This window comes from Mobula hypostoma, chromosome 6, assembly GCF_963921235.1.
Source record: "Mobula hypostoma chromosome 6, sMobHyp1.1, whole genome shotgun sequence".
In the NCBI taxonomy this organism is placed as follows: Eukaryota; Metazoa; Chordata; class Chondrichthyes; order Myliobatiformes; family Myliobatidae; genus Mobula; species Mobula hypostoma.
In genome coordinates this window covers 42,344,432-42,364,133 of record NC_086102.1, presented here as the reverse complement: position 1 = coordinate 42,364,133, position 19,702 = coordinate 42,344,432, and the positions used below count along the sequence as shown (strand labels likewise).

At 40.5% G+C, this 19,702-nt stretch overlaps 2 long non-coding RNA genes across 2 annotated transcripts in view; one reads left to right on the top strand and one right to left on the bottom strand.

Annotated features, from left to right (window-relative positions):
• The window catches only part of LOC134347518 (uncharacterized), a 73,432-nt gene extending 68,684 nt beyond the window's left edge, over positions 1-4,748 (bottom strand). Inside the window, exon 1 of the long non-coding RNA XR_010018176.1 lies at positions 4,541-4,748. This is a non-coding gene — a long non-coding RNA (uncharacterized LOC134347518). The remainder of the gene's footprint in view (positions 1-4,540) is intronic.
• On the top strand, positions 1,655-4,447 carry LOC134347517 (uncharacterized). Its single transcript, XR_010018175.1, has 3 exons — positions 1,655-1,742; positions 2,418-2,757; positions 3,955-4,447. It is a non-coding gene; the product is annotated as an uncharacterized LOC134347517 (long non-coding RNA).
• Positions 4,749-19,702: the final 14,954 nt, after the last annotated feature.

Here is a 19,702-nt window from a genome sequence, read left to right as displayed (position 1 = left end):
TATAGAGACCTTGAAAATGAGAGTATAGGTTATCCGCTATATGTTTCCAGAAGCCTCTGTTCTTATCTCTGATTTCTAGCATTTGAAATTTAGTTCGTTTTTGGACAGCTTTCAATGCCAGTTTTCAAAATTATGAGGTATTTGCTCAATTTTTGTGGATTCTTATTCTTGCATTAAATTTGTAGCACAGAAGCAGGCTTCTGCCAGTGCCTGTCGGTCCACATGAGGTCTTGCTTCAGGTCCCCCATATGACATTTCCTTCAGCTCTGTTTCTCAATTTCAAGGGTCTCACAAGAAAAGTGTATTTTAAAAACTTTGTCTCATAGAGCATAGATGCATAATGCATGGACAATTCAATATGTAAATTGGAGACTCTACAGCCTGGAGTTTCTGCTGAAGATCTTTTGCTTGCTGACATAACTCCACTTATTTTCTGGGGTAGTTCTACTGCTCCTCACCCACCCTTGCCACCTCAGCTATTTCTTGCAATAAGAAACACAGATACATCTATTAAGACACATTTGAGAATATTCTCATTATACGCAAAAATGAGAATTTACTTTGGATTCAGATTAGATTAGAGTCAACTTCATTGTCATTGTGCCGGGTACAGATACAAAGCCAATGAAATGCATTTAGCATCTGACCAGAAATGCAAAGAATAGTGTTATTTACAAAATAACTGCGAATAAAAAAAGTGCTACAGCACACAAATATAAAAGTACTGAGACAGTACAATACAGATGCAACACTGCTTAGTGCTGTGATGAGAGGTTCAGCCATGTGACAGCCTCAGGGAAGAAGCTCTTCCTGTGCCTGCTGGTGTGGGAGCGAAGGCTCCTGTAGCGCCTACCGGATGGGAGGAGAGTAAAAAGTCCATGGTTAGGGTGAGATGCATTTAGAACATTTTCCATTATTTATGATGTGACAAATCATTTTTCCAATGGTGCTGTGAGAGGAATGAGGTATAACTTGAAGGTCTTTAATGTTCTTGAAAGTTTAATCCTGTGAAGTTCTAATGTCTGTTTTGAAGTACTGCATCAGCAAATTTCAGTCAGCCATATATGCAAAGTATGCATACCTCAGTGGAGATCCATTGTGGATATTTTATAGGAATTACTTGTGCTTTAAGTAATTGAAGTGCCAGTGAAATTCAATTTCAGTCAACCATTTGTGTTGTAAAACCTTCAGTCATTACAGGAAAGGTTACCATAGAAGCCTGAACCTTTCTTCTGATCCTCCAGCTGACATCAGCTAATTAATTCTCACTTGAGTCTAATTTTGTTCTCCACTGCCAAGTCATTTCCACAGGATCTGAGAATTACAGCTATCTGAAGTGTCCGTCAGCGATGCTCGGTACTGGCTGGCTTCAACCATCTGGACATATTTACTTAAACTCGTGTTTCCAATGGCTCCCAATAGCCGTAAAGGTCTCTCCATATGAACCTGTCAATCACTGAGACAGGCTTAAGGCCCTGGGTGACAGGCTCTGCAGACACACTCACACTTGTGCAGTGTCACCAAGGTCTTCAGGCTAATTATAGCCTAAATGCCTGACAGGGAAAAGTTATAAGGGAAAAGACAGCTGCATGAACCTGGGGAGAGGGGTCTTATTTCTTGTAAATCCTCCGTTCATGATATTGACCCACCACCTTAACTCTTTGCTGACTAGAACAGAATTTTTGTCATATGTATAAACGAACAGTTCAAAAGAAGCAAACAGGAAGGGATGCCAGACTCAAGTGCGTGAGATATTTGAACAAGCATAGTTTTTAGTACTTTATTATTATGTATGTAAATCTAAATATGTTGTCATCTTGATTGTGTGGAATTAATGGACAGACAGTGGAAATAGAGTAAAAAGAATCGCCACAAAAAGTGAATGTATAGTTAAGTATAATTACTTGAAAGCACCATGCAGTAATATATTGCTCATATGGGATAAACGGTAGGGTAGTCAATGGCTGTAATTCTATTGCCTGCCAAAGGCAGGGAGTTAGGAGCCTCTCTAAAGACCGTCATAGATTGACACTTATGTGGCAAGTAACAATTACGCTATGTGCCTTCTCAAGGTTGATTATTCCTCAAGATTGTATGGAAAAGAGATTAAACTATTCTTATAATTCTAAAATAAACTTTCCTGTCCTTGAGAACATTGCTTTCTTAAACTACAGTTTGTGTGATATTGCTCTGCTGTCGCACAGAGAGCTCCAGGATTATAGTGAAGGAAGGGTAATACGTTAGGGTTAAATTGGGGTTGTCAAGGATTGCTGGGCAGTACAGCTTGAAGGGCTGGAAGGGCCTATTCCACGATGAATCTGGAAATAAAATACCTAAAGCAGAGTATGTAATTTTGACAGGAACATAGAAATGATAATATTGCCCTTATTCTAGCTGCCTTTTTTTTCCTTTAAAAGGTAGAAGAAAAAAGGCAGCAGGAATAACTTGGAGAATTCATGTAATGTATTTTGTAACTATTGTGCAATGAAGCCTCATCGCTCAAGGTGGAACCAAGGAATGGTTATGGTGACAGAGCAGTTCATCTGATGCCGGCTACTTTATCATGGATGATACTGGCCCTCCTGTGTGCTATGGAGCTGCAGCAACAAAATATCTCATCACACTGCAGACTGGTCTCTCAAATAAAGTGGGAAAAACTTTGGGTGTTTCGGGAAGCGAGTCAAAATACCTCGCCCCGGAGCTTCGTGTGAAGCCACAACACTTTATATCAAATCACTCATCAAAGCTGATCTGCAGGTTAGTGATGGTAGGGTAGCCATTGACAACCATGCCTCTGAGCCTCAAAGAGCAGTGGTTAGAATGTCTCTTGTGGGAGGAGGTCCTTGTATGGCACTTGTTTCGTAGGAATATCACTTTCAGTTATCTACCAAGCCTGAATATTGTTCAGTTTTATACCACACAGTCATGTGCTGTTTCGTTCTCTGAGGAGTTGCAAACATAATGAAACACTTTGCAATTATCATCATGAATCTCCACATCTGATCTTTTATTAGTGAGTAATGTTGAAGAGCACTGGGCAGATGGTTGGAGATTGGATACTGTTTAAAGGAACTCCTACAACCATGTCCTGAGGGTGAGATGATTGGTCTCCAATAACTATAACCATATTCCTTTGTGTTAAACGTGACTTCAGCCTGTACAGAGTCTTTCCCCCTATGCCTGTTCACTTGACTTTTACTAAGGGTTCCTTATTAATGCAGACTGTCAACTAACGTATAGTTCCTCTGGATTTCAGCTTGTGTCCAACTTTACTCACGAGCTAAATTTGTACTGAGGTTTGAATATTAGTTATTTTATACTTTCCATCTGCCAGAAAAAAATATAATTAGAGAACGATGTATGCATAAGATTGGTCAGTCTCTTAAGGGGATTTTGCTAATTTAAATTCAGAGCTACAAAAAATATAATAAATCTGAATACATCCATGAGCAACAAATTGGCCCCTTTCTGATTGATCAATCACAGCTTGAATTTTATCCCTAAATACAGAAATTCATAAACCTTTCTCTTGAACCTATTCATACTGTCTGTTTCAATTACTGTCCCTGATAATTTATTCCAGAATTCCAGTACTTTTTTTTAGTTCTTTTTGCTTTCTTCTTTTTGCTATAGTAATTTGTAATTTGCTTTCAGTGGTATTCCAACTTTGCAGGGTGAATAATTGATCTAGATCATTGGGAACACCTCAGATTCCTTCTATGCAAAAGGTAATATAGGCATAATCTAAATTAGAAAACCATTATATGATTGCACATTTTTAATCAACATCTTTGTGCACAAAGATACCAAAGGCATTTTCAAATACCTACCTTGTTTAAATATGAGGATGGATGTGTTTTCTATTTGAAGCAAGAAGACTACAAAACTAGATACATAACTTTATTGGACATAGCAGTTTCAAGGATTTTGGAATAATTGTCTTCTTTTCTTCAGTACACCATCAGGAATATGAAAAACTCCTTGATCAAAACTTGAGAGCAAGATTCTTTGAATGGTCAGAATAATTTATGAAATGATTGACTAGATCGTAAAATCCAGGGCAGTGCCCAGTTCAACTCATGGAGTACAGCACAGAAGCAGCTGGAGTGATGGCCTCTGAGGTGGATGAGTCAACTAGAACTGCTGCCCCTAATTATTAACTTCTGATCACTGTTGCAATTGCGTGAGTCTGGACATTCGGTAAAACATAATTATATTTAAAATTGATTTTGCATCTGAGTAGCCTGCAAAACTTTATTACCCTACCTGATGATGGCAGAATATTAGTCATCACATTGTTTGAAGTAGCTTCAATTTTATTTGGGGTGGAAAGATTCAACTTTCAAGATTGTTTATTGTCAATCTTCAGTGCAAGAGTGAAAGGAGAATGAAATTATTGTTACCCCGGCTCCAAAACAGCATATATAAAAAAGCATGCAATAATCATAAAGAGCACAATAAAACACAATATAAATATTTTTAAAATCCTGTAAAACACAATGGACAACCAACTGTATGAATAAATTGTAAAGAAACCAACCGGGTGCTTGTTCTGTAGATACTGTAAATCTCTCCCAGTACGTCCTTGGCATTAGTGTTCGAGGGGAGGGTAATATGACTGGCATTTAATAGAAAGATCTTCAATTGCCACAGAACGGTGACTGCTAACTACAGAGGAGTTTATGCAGTAAATATTGTTGAAATACACACAGGGTTCGTAGAAGCCCTAGTCCGCTCAGGATTGCCATTATCTCTGCTGCGTCGGATTGAAAAGCTTCGGTTGACTGAAATCCCCGACTGGAAACTTGGAAGCACTATCTAAGAATTTAAAACTTAATTTAAAGGATTTAAAGAGGTGTGTTTAATGAACAAAACTGAAAAATACTCAAAATTTAGTTCCTGCCCAAGTGATCAGCTGAAATTTACAAGGAGAAGTTACGAGTTCTCCTGCAGCACGGAAGTCAGCAAAACTTTGAAAACAGCCTCCCTATCAGGCAGCGTAGGGTTGTGTGCAGCTGGTGTATGAGCAAGCTGCACCTTACAGGCAGCTGCAAGGACACCACTGAAGATTCACATCCCCTAATTTTCACTTCTTCCTGAGCACAGGATCTCATCACGTCAGACTCTTCTGCTGCATCCGAGCCCATTAGCAATAAAGTGAAGGATTAAAACCTTATCCAACCATAATGGTGTCATTACACCATTGTGCCCCAATATGAGCATCACTTTAATGTCTGAGTTAAATCTAAGCCAGTTACTCTTTGAACATCTAATTCATCTTCGGTTCTGAATATGCTCATTCCACCCAAAGCTATCAAAGTATTTTCTAAACATCTAATGGAGACTCAATTCTATTAGCAAACTCAGGAATGATACCAGTATTTTCAGATTCTTTAACTCCTCCCTTGGAAGAGACAGACACACACACACACACACACACACACACACACTTCCTGCCTGCCAATGGAGACACGCATGTATCCAGGTCAGAAGCAGCGATTGGACCTAGACTGAGAAGCAGCTGTGATATTTGTGATACTTACAGAACTTTATATAACTAGCTGCAGAGGAACTGGAAGTGCTCATTTATTTTGGCTCCAGGATCTAAATTCAAATCCAACAAAAAGACAAAGATTGAAAAAAATTCCTTTGTCAGACAAACCATTGAAAACATAAGCAAAATTAATGTAAGCAGTACGAAACTGTACCTTAAGAGAGCTAAATTCACAAAATTGGAAAGAATACAAGAGCTGAAGGAAACAAAGGTTACAGCAGAAGAGGTTGAACTGTGAGCTTTAAGACCTCTTCATTATGTCTCTGAGCAGTGGCTTTGCTAATTTCCTAGCAGCACCAATGATTCTCTTCAGTCCAATGCTTAAGAACTCCACTCAAACGAAACACCAAAAACTAGAAATAGTTTGATATGTTAACCCTGTTTCTATTGATCCAGATGTTGTTGAACCTTCTGAGCATTTCCAGCATTTTCCATTTTTATTTCAGACTTCCGGCATCTTGAATATTTTTCTCTTAAATGAGCACTGATCTGGTTGAGTGGAACACTTGATGTCAAAGCAGGTAGTTTTGAAAAAAAAACAAAGAATATCAACGTTGACACAAACATTTTCTGATTATATTAAAGGAAAAAAAGGAAAGCTAGAAGAATTATGTGCAACTTAAAATTGTTGTTAAAAATAAGAGACCACCTGGAATATTAAATAATTGTTTGATGGCAGTAATTATAGTAAAGGAAGGAAAAAACATCCTGGATTTGCCAAGGGCACTAATGTTGAATTAGAGATGAGGATTGGCTGAAATGAACATCGGTGAATTTTTATCAGTTGTCAGGAAAGTAAGGGCACTGGGGAGCAATAAATCTCCAGGACCAGAAGGTTTAGGTTGCAGTGCTTTGAATTGAATAGGCAAGAATAAGATCCTTTCAAAGTTTTTGTTTTGATTTGGAACTGTTACCTTAGACAAGAAAATTTCATGTGGTGCTCTCTTATTTAAGGAAGGCATAGGGGAGGAACCATGGAATTCTTGGTCATTAATGTAAGGCTAACATCAATTATTAGGAAAGCCCAGGATTCTAAGATTATGGATGGAATGACACAACACCTTGAAAGTTTTCAGCTGAGCTGAGAGAAATGGGAGTATAAATGAATTAATAATGCTGTCAAATGAGATAGTGTTACTTCATGGAATTAAAGGCAAATTATTCATCAGGCTTAAGTGAGACAGAGAAGAGAATAAACAGACATTCAAATACTGATGCTTGGATAATTAATTTCTATTCATTTATAGTATGTGGACATCATTGGCCAGGTCAAAATTTCATCTCTAACTGAATTGACTGGATGTTTTGAATAAAACACATTGAGATGAAACTATGGTAAGGCTGCAGACCTATTGTTAAATGATTGCAGAGATTTATTATCTATTTGTGTTTCACATTGCTCAGATGATATCTGAGATATTGTGCCATGTGTTGAAACCCTCTAACTTGTTGGTCACGGAGTGGTCTTGGAAAAGTTTTCAAGCCAAAAATCATTTCTAGTTTCAAGAATCTCAGCTATCAAGTCAAGTCATTTTTTATTGTCATTTCAACCATAAGCTGCTGGTACAGAACACAGTAAAAATGAAACAACGATCCTCCAGGACCATGGTGCTACATGAAACAACACAAAACTACACAAGACTAAGTGAGACAACACAAGGCTACACTAGACTACAGACCTACACAGGACTACATAAAGTGCACAAAACAGTGCAGGGCAGTACAATAAATAATAAACAAGACAATAGGCACAGTAGAGGACAAATTACAATATAATAATAAATGATGTAGATGTCAGTCTGGACTCTGGGTATTAAAGAGTCTGATGGCTCGGGGGAAGAAACTGTTGCACAGTCTCGTCATGAGAGATCAAAAGCTTCGGTGCCTTTTGCCAGATGGCAGGAGGGAGATGAGTTTGTATGATGGGTGTGTGGGGTCCTTCACAATGCTGTTGGCTTTACGGGTGCAGCGTGTGGTGTAGATGTCTGTAATGGCGGGAAGAGAGACCCCAATGATCTTCTCAGCTGATCTCACTATCTGCTGCAGGGGCCTTGCGATCTGAGACGGTGCAATTCCCGAACCAGGCAGTGATGCAGCTGCTCAGGATATGCAAATAGCTTCAAGGATCTATTTACTTAGAACAGTCTGGATGGCCTGAAAATGCTGAATAACATCACATTTGATAGATTATTCCAGTTTAACAAATTGGTCCAGTAACAGAACTCTGTAACTTTAAGACAAGATTGCATGTTAGGTGATTCTTCTCACAGAGAAGGATTAGCTTCTGAAATATGTTTGAAGGAAGGTAACTCTATGTTTTCTAGAAGTGAGAGGATATGTTCCCAACTGGAGCAGGAAATACTCACATCAGTGAGTAATTCTTGATCAATGTGATCCTTGGAATACTTTAGAATTTCTGAGGCATTCAGAAAGGAATCTTATATTTTTCTTCCTTTACTGATCCTGCTTTATGTTCTTATTTATGTGCCACTCTCAAGAGAATTCATAATTGTAGGTGCATGTGTGAAGGGCTGGGGAAAGGAAAGGAAAGGAAAGGAAGGAACACTAAGCCACGACGGACAAGTGATTCTTGTATAGGTGAGCCAAGACTGGTTGGCCTTTTCCTGTATGTTTTACTATCAATAAATATTCAATCCACTGGAATCATAGAATGATTTCGGAAGCACCCCCCCCCCCCCACGAGTGAAGATTCCTTTCAATATTTTCATCTCTCACTCTTCACCAAAGGTATGACCTCTAGTTCTAGTCTCACTCAACAGAAGAAGCCTGCATGCATTCACTCTATCTATACCCCTCAAAATTTTATGTCTAAGATTTTCTCTCAATCTCCTGTGCTTCAGGGAACAAAGTTCATATTATTTAGCCCATACCATTTCATTCCAAGAGCAATCCAACTTTTTCCCTTCCCTGTTCTCTTCCAGTAATTCTACAAATTACCCATCTCCATTTGCTTATCAAATTTACGCAGTGAAAAATCCAACCACCGCCTGGAATACCCAGAGCTCTCATCTCACATGTTCTCTTTCACTACTATAATTTCTTTCACTCTTACCTGTTGGCTTCATAGGGAACAGCTTCCACTTGGCTGGCTTTTTTGTCAAGCTGTCAGGCAACTTTAGTCTCTTATCAGTGAATGGGAAAGTACATGCCTCATTGAACCAATCCAAGACATCAGTTACAAAACTTTAATTTATTATAGTTTAACTTTGTTAAATAAAATGTTTTCTGTGGAAAAGAGAACTGATGAAGAAGAGCAAATTATCCCGTGATGTCAAGTTTGCAACATTTGTGTCAATATATTTGGACTGAAACAGTAGATTTGCTTCTGTAAGGAATTCATGGCTCATCAATGTCAATGGAAGCTATTGAGAGTTCATAAGCAAATTCGACTGTTACCTATACTATTCCTTCATTTCCTAGATCTTCTGTGTTATTTTGCATTTGTACAAGGCTGCAATGTTGAAGTTACACAAGATGTTGGTGAGGCAGAATTACTGGATTAAACAGTACCGTGTGCAGTTCTGACACCCACCTACAGGAAAGACATTGGTAAGTTTGAAAGAGAGCGACAAAAATTACAAGGATGTTGCCGGGACTTGGTGACCTGAGTTATAGAGAAAGGTGGAATAGGTTAGGACCTTATTCTCTGGAGTGCAAGAAAATGAAGGGAGATCTTATAGAGGTATATAAAATTATGAAGGGTATAGATAGGTTGAATGTAATTGTTGTTGAGTGTCATTGAGTCATCATTGACTCAACGCAACTCTACGGATGGTGTATTTGTCCACAGGGTTTTCATGGCAAGATACGGAAGTAGATTACCAGGCCTTTGTTCCGCGCAGATACTGCAGCTTTCCAGGTTGGGACCCAGCTGGATTCAAACCATTTCACCTCAAAGCCTAGTGCGGATGCTACTATACCACCAGCCAGCCTTCCTCCCCCTTGAGTTGGGTGAGACTAAAACTAGAGGTCATAAATTTAGGATGAAAGGTGAAATACTTAAGGGGAATTGGAGATTAAACTACTTCACTCAAGGGTGGTGCAAGTGTTGAATGAGCAGCCAGCGGAACTGGTAGATGCAGGTTTAATGATAACACTGAAGAGAAGTTTGGAGAACTACGTGGATGGGAGGGATATGGAGAGATATGGCTCAGGTGCAGGTAAATGGAGCTAAGCAGAAGATCAGCTTTGCATGGATTAGATGTGCTAAGGGCTTTTTTCTATGACTCTATGACTGTATAATTAGCTCTAACAAATAATTACCATAGCTCCATCCTACTGAAGTCACAATTGAATCAATGTTACTGAGAATGTCACAGAATGTTGCTGGTACTTCAGAAGTGTAATATATCATCTGGAATTAAAACCAGTAGCCAGATTAGAGCATTCAAAGAGAGCCTGCAGTTTTATTTAAGTATTGAAGATCATGCAGAATGAATGAATTGTCATTATCTAACCTAAGGAATTCAAGGCAGAAGATGGCGAGTGAATGTAATCTGGCACATCAACAGATCTTTACTAACAATCTGCCAGAAAATATAAATTATGGCGACAACATCAACTAGTAAAGCAATGAATGGATTGTATATATAATCTAACCATGCAAATGATATGTAATTGTTTTAAATAGAGGTAATTTAAGATGCATGATAATAGAAATTAAATCAGTTTGTAACCATTACAGGCTTTGTAATCAATACTCCCTGGTGAATTTAAACCAGTTGACACTGAATCAAAGTGAGCTGTGTCATTTGTACAGCTGGTGCACAGTGGTGGTACTTGCATCTTCCTTATCACCAGCATCAACACTGCAGCATATGCTGAGATCCTCTGAAAATCCTGAATTTGGATTGATGTTTAGAGCACTGAGGGAACTAAAAGATAATTCATGGTAATAATCAAATTTGACTTGGTTGTAATAAATTTCACTTTATTGGAAATTTCTTTTAGGTGAATAATAAATACAAATCTCAGAAATATTCTCAGGGCTAAGTCTATGCCAAGTACTTCTGCTTTCTGATATATGTATATTTGCCTAAAGACACGTTTGCTCACTTGGTTTCTATTAAAAAAAATAACATGTCTAAAAACACAGACACGAGGAAATCCGCAGAAGCTGGAAATTCAAGCAACACACACAAAAAAATGCTGGTGAACACAGCAGGCCAGGCAGCATCTATAGGAAGAGGTACAGTCGACGTTTCGGGCCGGGACCCTTCGTCAGGACTAACTGAAAGAAGAGCTAGTAAGAGATTTGAAAGTGGGAGGGGGAGGGGGAGATCTGAAATGATAGGAGAAGATGGGGGGGGGAGGGGGGATCTAAGAGCTGGAAAGTTGATTGGCAAAAGGGATACCAGACTGGAGAAGGGAGAGGATTATGGGACAGGAAGCCTGGGGAGAGAAAGAAGGGGGGAGGGGAGCAGGCAAGGAGTTACAGTGAGAAGGACAGAAGGAGAGAAAAGAAAGAGAGAAAAAAAGGGGAGAAAATATAAAATATATAAAATAAATAAATAAGGGATAGGGTGTGAAAAACCCGCTGATAAGGGCGGTGCTGTTGTAGTCTGACGCACTGACCTCTACCTTGCTGAGGCACAGCGTCAACTCGCGGATACCTCCTCTTATTTACCCCTCGATCATGACCCCACTAAGGAGCACCAGGCCATTGTCTCCTACACCATCACCGACTTTATCCGCTCAGGGGATCTCCCATCCACTGCTACCAACCTTATAGTTCCCACACCCTGCACTTCCCGTTTCTACCTCCTACCCAAGATCCACAAACCTGCCTGTCCTGGCAGACCTATTGTCTCAGCTTGCTCCTGCCCCACCGAACTCGTTTCTGCATACCTCGACACTGTTTTATCACCCCTTGTTCAATCCCTTCCGACCTATGTTCGTGACACTTCTCACGCTCTGAATTTTTTCAATGATTTTTAAGTTCCCTGGCCCCCACCGCTTTATTTTCACCATGCATGTTCAGTCCCTATATACCTCCACCCCCAACAGGAAGGTCTCAAAGCTCTCCACTGCTTTTTGGATTCCACACCTAACCAGTTCCCCTCTACCACCACTCTCCTCTGTCTAGCTGAATTAGTCCTTACTCTTAAAAATTTCTCCTTTGGCTCCTCCCACTCCCTCCAAACTAAAGGTGTAGCCATGGGCACCCTATGGGTCCCAGCTATGCCTGCTTCTTCATTGGCTTTGTGGAACAATCCATATTCCAAGCCCATACTGGTATCTGTCCCCCTCTTTTCCTTCGCTACATCAACGACTGCATTGGCGCTGCTTCCTGCACACATACTGAGCTCGTTGACTTCACTAACTTTGCCTCCACTCTTCCCTCAAGTTTACCTGGTCCATTTCTGTCACCTCCCTCCCCTTTCTTGATCTTACTGTCTCTACCTCTGGAGACAGCTTATCTACTGATGTGTACCATAAGCCTACGGACTCTGACAGCTACCTGGACTATTCCTCTTCCCACCCTGTCTCTTGCAAAAATGCCATCCCCTTCTCGCAATTCCTCCATCTTCGCCGCATCTGCTCTCAGGATGAGGTTTTTCATTCCAGGACGAAGGAGATGTCTTTTTTTTAAAGAAAGAGGCTTCCCTTCCTCCACCATCAACTCTGCTCTCAAACGCATCTCTCCCATTTCACGCATGTTTGCTCTCACCCCATCCTCCAGCCACCCCACTAGGAACAGAGCTCCCCTTGTCCTCACCTACCCCCTCACCAGCCTCCGGGTCCAAAACATAATTCTCCATAACTTCCGCCACCTCCAACGGGTTCCCATCACCAAGCACATCTTTCCCTCCCCCCACTTTCTGCTTTCTGCAGGGATCGCTCCCTACGCGACTCCCTTGTCCATTCGTCCCCCCCATCCCTTCCCACGTGATCTCCCTCCCGGCACTTATCCTTGTAAGCGGAACAAGTGCTACACATGCCCTTACACTTCCTCCCTCACCACCATTCAGGGCCCCAGACAGTCCTTCCAGGTGAGGCGACACTTCACCTGTGAGTCGGCTGGGGTGATATACTGCGTTCGGTACTCCCGATGTGGCCTTCTATATATTGGCGAGACCCAATGCAGGCTGGGAGACCATTTCACTGAACAGCTACTCTCTGTCCACCAGAGAAAGCAGTATCTCCCAGTGGCCGCACATTTTAATTCCACATCCCATTCCCATTCTGACATGTCTATCCACGGCCTCCTCTACTGTCAAGATGAAGCCACACTCAGGTTGGAGGAACAACACCTTATATTCCGTCTGGGTAGCCTCCAACCTGATGGCATGAATATTGACTTCTCTAACTTCCATTAATGCCCCTCCTCCCCTTCACACCCCATCCCTTATTTATTTATTTATTTATTTATTTATTTATTTTGTATATATTATATTCCCCCCCCCTCTCTCTCTCTCTCTCTCTCTCTCTCTCTCTCTCTTTCTTTTTCTTCCCTCTGTCCCTGTCACTGTAACTCCTTGCCTGCTCTCCACCCTCTGGGCTCCCCTCCCCCTCCTCTCTCTCCCCAGGCTTCCCGTCCTATGATCCTCTCCCTTCTCCAGTCTGGTATCCCTTTTACCAATCAACTTTCCAGCTCTTGGCTCCAACCCTCCCCTCCTGTCTCCTCCTATCATTTCAGATCTCCCCCTCCCCCTCCTACTTTCAAATCTCGTACTATCTCTTCTTTCAGTTAGTCCTGACGAAGGGTCCCGGCCCGAAATGTTGACTGTACCTCTTCCTAGAGATGCTCCCTGGCCTGCTGCATTCCACCAGCATTTTTTGTGTGTGTTGCTTTAATTGCATTTCAATTAGCTTTCCACAGCTCTCCATTGCCTAAAACACGTCTGTGAAGCATGTTCCTGTGGACTATGTAGTCTAGCTATGTATTTGCATACAGATGAAAATAAACACATTGGTCATGTAAACAGATGTATATTCGCAAAATATGTGCCCTTAAATAGTGATATCATGACAGAATAATGGAATGCAATTATCTTACTTGCTATTTGCAGTTCACAAATCCTGTGATAATTCTTGCCTCTCTAAAAATATTTAAAATGGAATTAGGTCGGAAGGATCATTCTTATTCTCCAAGCAGCTGCAAAAAGAAATGTAAAGCAAAGTCAGACCCACAGAAGAATCGAGAACAAACTGATTTCAAATCACAAAGCAATTTAAGGCTTGTTGCAGAGATTGAAAAAGACACTAACTAGTGATATTTTAGCCCAGTATTTTTGGAGTACAGTACTATCTGGTATTAACACTAATGACAAATGCTGGCACAGGCTAACCATCAGGGTCCATTCACATCATGTCCCCCCTCCTCCCCCCAGAGAGATGAGTTCACTCGTTGGCTGATGGATAGGACCTCCAGCCCCTTGGCTGTAAACGTTGATGTGCTGTGAAGAGAACGCCAGTGAAGTCTGAATGCGTCACAAGCTTTGAGCCATGAAAATCTCTGACCTCCATTTCCCTTTATATTCCCCCTGACCTGCAGTTTTAATTTTCTGGAAATTCACACTTTCCATGCATTGGGCCAGATTACACAAACAGAGCCTCTCGTTTCCACGGAGGGGATGGCAATGAGAATATTACTGGAAGGAAAAAAAAAAGCAAATTAATAGCCTTTTGTGTTAACCCTTTTATGCCTGCACATTACTTCTAAACTATAGTGAAAAATGATGGATTGAACTTATTCAAATTCACCTTGAAAAGTTACGAATCTGCTGGTCACAGGTAATTCAAATTGAGTAGATCCACCATTCAGAGGAAGACTTGTCTACCTCTGTTGCTTTCACAATGTTTTGTGCATAAACCTCTGGTGTTTACCTCTGTACAGTCTGCATGTTCACACTGTGACTGTTGGGTTCCCTCCCGGTAGTCCAGTTTTCTCCTGCATCTCTTAGATATGTGGAGTGTTAAATTAATTAGCCACAGTAAGTTGCTCCGAGTGCATTAGCGGATAGTAGAATCTGGGGGAAGATGTCAGCAATGCGGGGAAAATGGAATGGGATTACCCAATGATTGGTGAAAATGGCTGGTTGATGGTCAGCCCTGACTCAATGGTATAAAGGGCCAGTTTCCATGCTGAATGAGTCTATAAACAATTCTACTGGGTCATCGATCTAGAAATGTGTTTATTTTCAAGGAGAAAACAATTAATTTTTTATCAGATTGACACATCTGAAAATTTGTTATTTCTAAAGCAGAGGACAGGTTCGAATCATTCCCCTCCGCAAATCTGATGAGCCTCTTTACTCACAATCCACTCCTGTGAACTTGGCAGGATTTCCTTCGGGCACTCCAAGGACATTTAGATGCAGTGTTGAACTGGAGCTCCACCAAGGTGAGATTGACTATTACTTCACACCAAGGTACTAGTGCCTTCCAGATCCCATTCTATCCCCCCCCCACTCCATTTATTTCCAATCCTTTGATCATTCTCCCCCTCTCATCCCACCTCTGTCCCATAAGGAAACCGTCAATCAATGCATACCAATTCCTGGCCTTATTCAGTCTTTTACTGTTGGACCTCCTTCTTGTAATCCTTTTCGCTCTTCCCCCAATCTTACCAACGCACACGAAGCTGGGTCTAGGCCTTGTTCCCAAGCAGTGTATTTACAAGAATGAAAAATGCAATGTTCTTTTAGTGGGGCCCCAAACCTTACCACTGGGTGTACTAGAACTTCCAAAACAACCTAATTGCTATGGCCTACTTATGATATATTTGAATATATTCTTCTTATTAATTATCAATATAATGGGCTGGATTATTTTTACCCCAACCAGTGATTGTTGAGTAAACCACTGACTGCATCCAGTCAGCACGGATGGCTAGTATATCATTATTTAATTCATTAAAAATATTTGTTTTTCCAGAGTTAAAAGATAGGGTTTAGTTTCCTGAATTTATCTGTGTTTTAAATTCAAACTTAATACCTAATTTGCTTTCAACTATTTTCTTTTCATATTCACAAATACCACTTAAAGATTTAGGCCTCATGTGCTACCACTTGGGCCCAGCCGTCAATTGTAGGCCATGTCATGTTGTGCGATTGCCATGGTAACCTGGTCCTGAGGTTGACTGGTATTTTACCACTGTAATTGGTAAGTGTGCAGAATGTGGTGAGGACCATGGACAAGTTAAACCTGACCTGGGCATTCTTTTTGTCTAATTTTATAAGCAGTCAGGTGGGATGAAATAGGAATTGAGGCTCGGGGTAGATAAGCTATGGAATGGTGGGGCCTGCTTCAGATTTGATGAGTAACGGACACATGAAACGGTGGAGGAAATCAGTAGGTCAAACTGGATTTCCTCCAGCAGTGTTGCTCAAGATTTCCAGCATCTACAGTATCTCTTGTGTCTTCTATTTTCGTGTGCATTCTTCTGAATGTGTGAATCCTAGCTCCGTGCTAGGAGGGTGAGAAATTCTGCCAAGTGCCCGGATCTCCTTCGAGATCTAATAGCTCCGCATCTTTATCATACCAGGCATTCCACCATAAGTCTCCATTATGGGATTGCTTCTTTCAAATTTTAGATAGAGGAGGAATGTGAAACTGAATCTAAATTCCATATTCTAATCCCTCCTAATGGACGAATGTAATTTATTCTGCAAATGTGATACAAAGGGTTATTTTCAACAGAGTCTATTTAAGTGGCCAGAATACTTCTGTAGGTCAGTGACACTGAACTCATGAAAGTATGTGTCCAGGTGTGTAGCTGAGGCTACATACTTCGGATTGTTTAATTTTACACGAACACACAAGATGCATGGAAGAAAGTGACTTCTTAACATATTGTTGTATGCAGGTGTTTCCCAGGTTACGGCAGGGTTCCATTCCGAAGAACTGCTTATCAGTTGGAAATGAACAAAAGCAGTGTATGGGAGCGGATCCCAGAAACAGCCGTGATGTGAGAGCGAGCAGGCGCAGGAAGGTCAGGTGCCAGTCAGCCTTACTGAACTCAGTGAGTCTGCACAGTGCTTCCAGCCCAGCTTGGCTTGACCCAGTCCCCAGTAGGTGGGGGTTAGTGGTGGGGGGACGGGAAGGTGAAGAGAAGGTATGTGGATATGTCCTCTCTCCACTCAGCAGAAGATGCTGGTAGTAGCCACTAGATCCACCCCACCAGTCTCCCAGTCCTGCAAAATATGTGGATACGGCCCAGTCCATCATGGGTAAAGTCCTCCGAACCATTGAGCACAACTACATGGAGCATTTCCACAGGAAAGCAGCATCCATCATCAGAGGCCCCCACAACACAGGACATGCTCTCTTCTCACTGCTGCCATCAGGAAGAAGGTGCAGGAGCCTCATGACTCACACCACCAGGTTCAAGAACAATTACTACCCCTCAACTATCAAGTTCTTGAACCAAACAGGATGACTTCACTAAACTTCACTTGCCTCATCATTGAGATGTTCCCACAACCAATGGACTCACTTTCAAGGATTCTTCATATCATGATTTTGATATTTATTGTTTATTTATTTATTATTACTATTTCTTCTTTTTGTATTTGCACAGCTTGTTGTCTTCTGCACTCTGGATGAACGCCCTAGTTGGACGGTTTTTCATTGATTCTGTTATGGTCATTATGCTATCGATTTATTGAGTATGCCCACAAGAAAATGAATCTCAGTGTTGTGTATGGTGACATATCTGTACTTTCATAATAAATTTACTTTAAGCTTTGATTGTATGTACAGACTGTTCATAAATTGAGTGTTCATTACCTGAGGAGGAACACTATTCTTCAGCATGTGCAAATATCTCTTTGATAGTCCTGAAGAAAAGAAAATTATGCAAATTGCAAAATAGATATAAAAGCTCAATATGCAGTTTTCTACTGTATATATCACAAACAATATATTTAAATGTTACGTTGGTCCAGATAACCATGGAGGTGTATTCCATTGGCCATTCACAATAGATCAAAAATGCAGCCTTTACAATTTAAAGTAATTAATGACATAGAGTGTTCATAGCTTTACTATTTTTGAGTAGGCATGGTGTATGGTGCCTGCAGTGAAGCAAGGTAGTGCATTAGTAAAAGGAGGGAAATATGGTAGCACTGAAGTAAGGGGAAGGCCAGCAAAGCAGGGGTTGCAGAGGTAACGTCAAAGCTATTGGCATGGTCTCTGCCACTTTTTGCCCAGTAACAAGATAGCAAGCACAGAAACCTGAATACTCTTGCCTGCCTGCACTGTTGGGGAGAAGGGATTTTCACAGTTTTGCAAGTTGTGAGGAAATATTGTCACAAATTTTAATTTTAAGTCAGGCTCCAAATTGCGTTGAGGGAGTTTGATATGAATATGTTAATGAAGTAATGCATCTATCAAAAGATGATCTATTGCAGGACATAAATCTCCCTCTATCAGAAAGGTAAAGACTGATCTCACACTGATAGTTGATGAACTTGCTCTCTTTTTATTTAAAATTTTCAACATTCTTTCAACCCTCCTCCACCGATTTTCAAGGAGAGAAGAGCTTAATATTGAGGACATGGTTAGCATGCAAACATATTAATTCAAAAGTTATATAAAAGATACGTAATTCCTGGAAAATATCTGTCGTGCATGCCATTACTAAAGCTGGGAATTACATTAAACCATCTCTGTTTTACTATTATTTTATACAGCTATGGACATGATATAAACATGTTGACAGAAATTGTGTGAAGAATTTGATGAATAATTCAGCTGTGCAAAAATGAGAATCTTAATAGTTGTGGATTAAAGACAGAGATAATGTTTCATCATTCTCATTTAGCACTGAGCACTGGAACAGGGCTGAAGGGATGTTGTGCTTATAATAAGCATACTCAGAAACTAAAGACCCAAAGCTAGTGTGATGAAAAGATGATAACCTCCCCATCACTCTCAATACTTTTAATTTGGGATGTGCTATGTGCTGCAAACAAGTTCCCCTGGATCACACATCCAGATTAAGCTCTAACAACTTGAGACCTTTGTATTACTGCCAATTTTTTTTTCCATGGGTGCAGTTGGTGTTATGAGGAGACTGGAGGCATTTATATTTGGAATAGTTGTTATATCCAACTGCGTGCAACTACTTACATGTCACCCGATAAGTTGCACTCATATTTCTGTTGACGACATCTAAGATTTAATTAATATTTTTTCCAATGCTCTTTTGGTTATTACAAGCCTGCACTGCTCTTTTGATGACTTTTAACCTAGAGGCACATGAGGACATTTTGCAGAATGTGAAAACTTCACACAATCAAAAATAATATTAATTACTTCAATCTAAAATGTTTAATGAAAGTAATAAGATCAGTCTGAAATTGCATAATGTGTATGTTGTTCATAACTTCTAAGAATATGGATGATTCAAAGATAAGATGAATTTTAAATATGTTAGACTAGACTGTATTTGGCCAAGCAAGCATCACTTCATCCTGAAGCTCGAAAAATGCTTGTTGTTCTTTACAATGGTTTCACATCAGTTAATTATGCAGCCCAATCAAATCTGTATCTTGAAAACATTCATTCTGTAGTTTCCACCCAAACAGGCACAGGCACTGAAGGAGCAGAGTTGAGAGATTAAAATTAAAAATGCAGGAAACTTGATCCCTAACCAGTACATTTATAGTCTAATAGAAGCAGGGCCTGAGCGTGGGTAACTAGTCAAAGTTCAAAGTAAATTTATTATCAAAGTACATATACTACACGTCACTATATACAAGCCTGAGATTTGGTTTCTTGCAGGTATGTTCAGTGAGTCAAAGGACCAAGACAGAGTCAATGAAAGTCAGCGTCCAACAGGGCAAACAAACTACCAATGTGCAAAAGACAGCAAACAGGGCAAATACAAAAATAAAGAAATCATAATAATAAATAATAATAATAGGAGGAAAGGCCTTTACTCCGAGTGGAGTCATTGGGATGCCGTCATGACAGCGTTTTTTTTTTAGCAGGCTTTCTTATTTTTACAAAGCCGAGTTGCTAGCTCGACGGTCAACCCAGCATGGATGGAAAGCGTGCAAGAGAGCCGGCTGGATTTGAACTCGGGAGCCTCTGCTCCGAAGTCCAGCGCTGATGCTACTATGCCACCAGCCAGCCAATAATAAATACATAAGCTATAAGTATCGAGAACATGAGAGG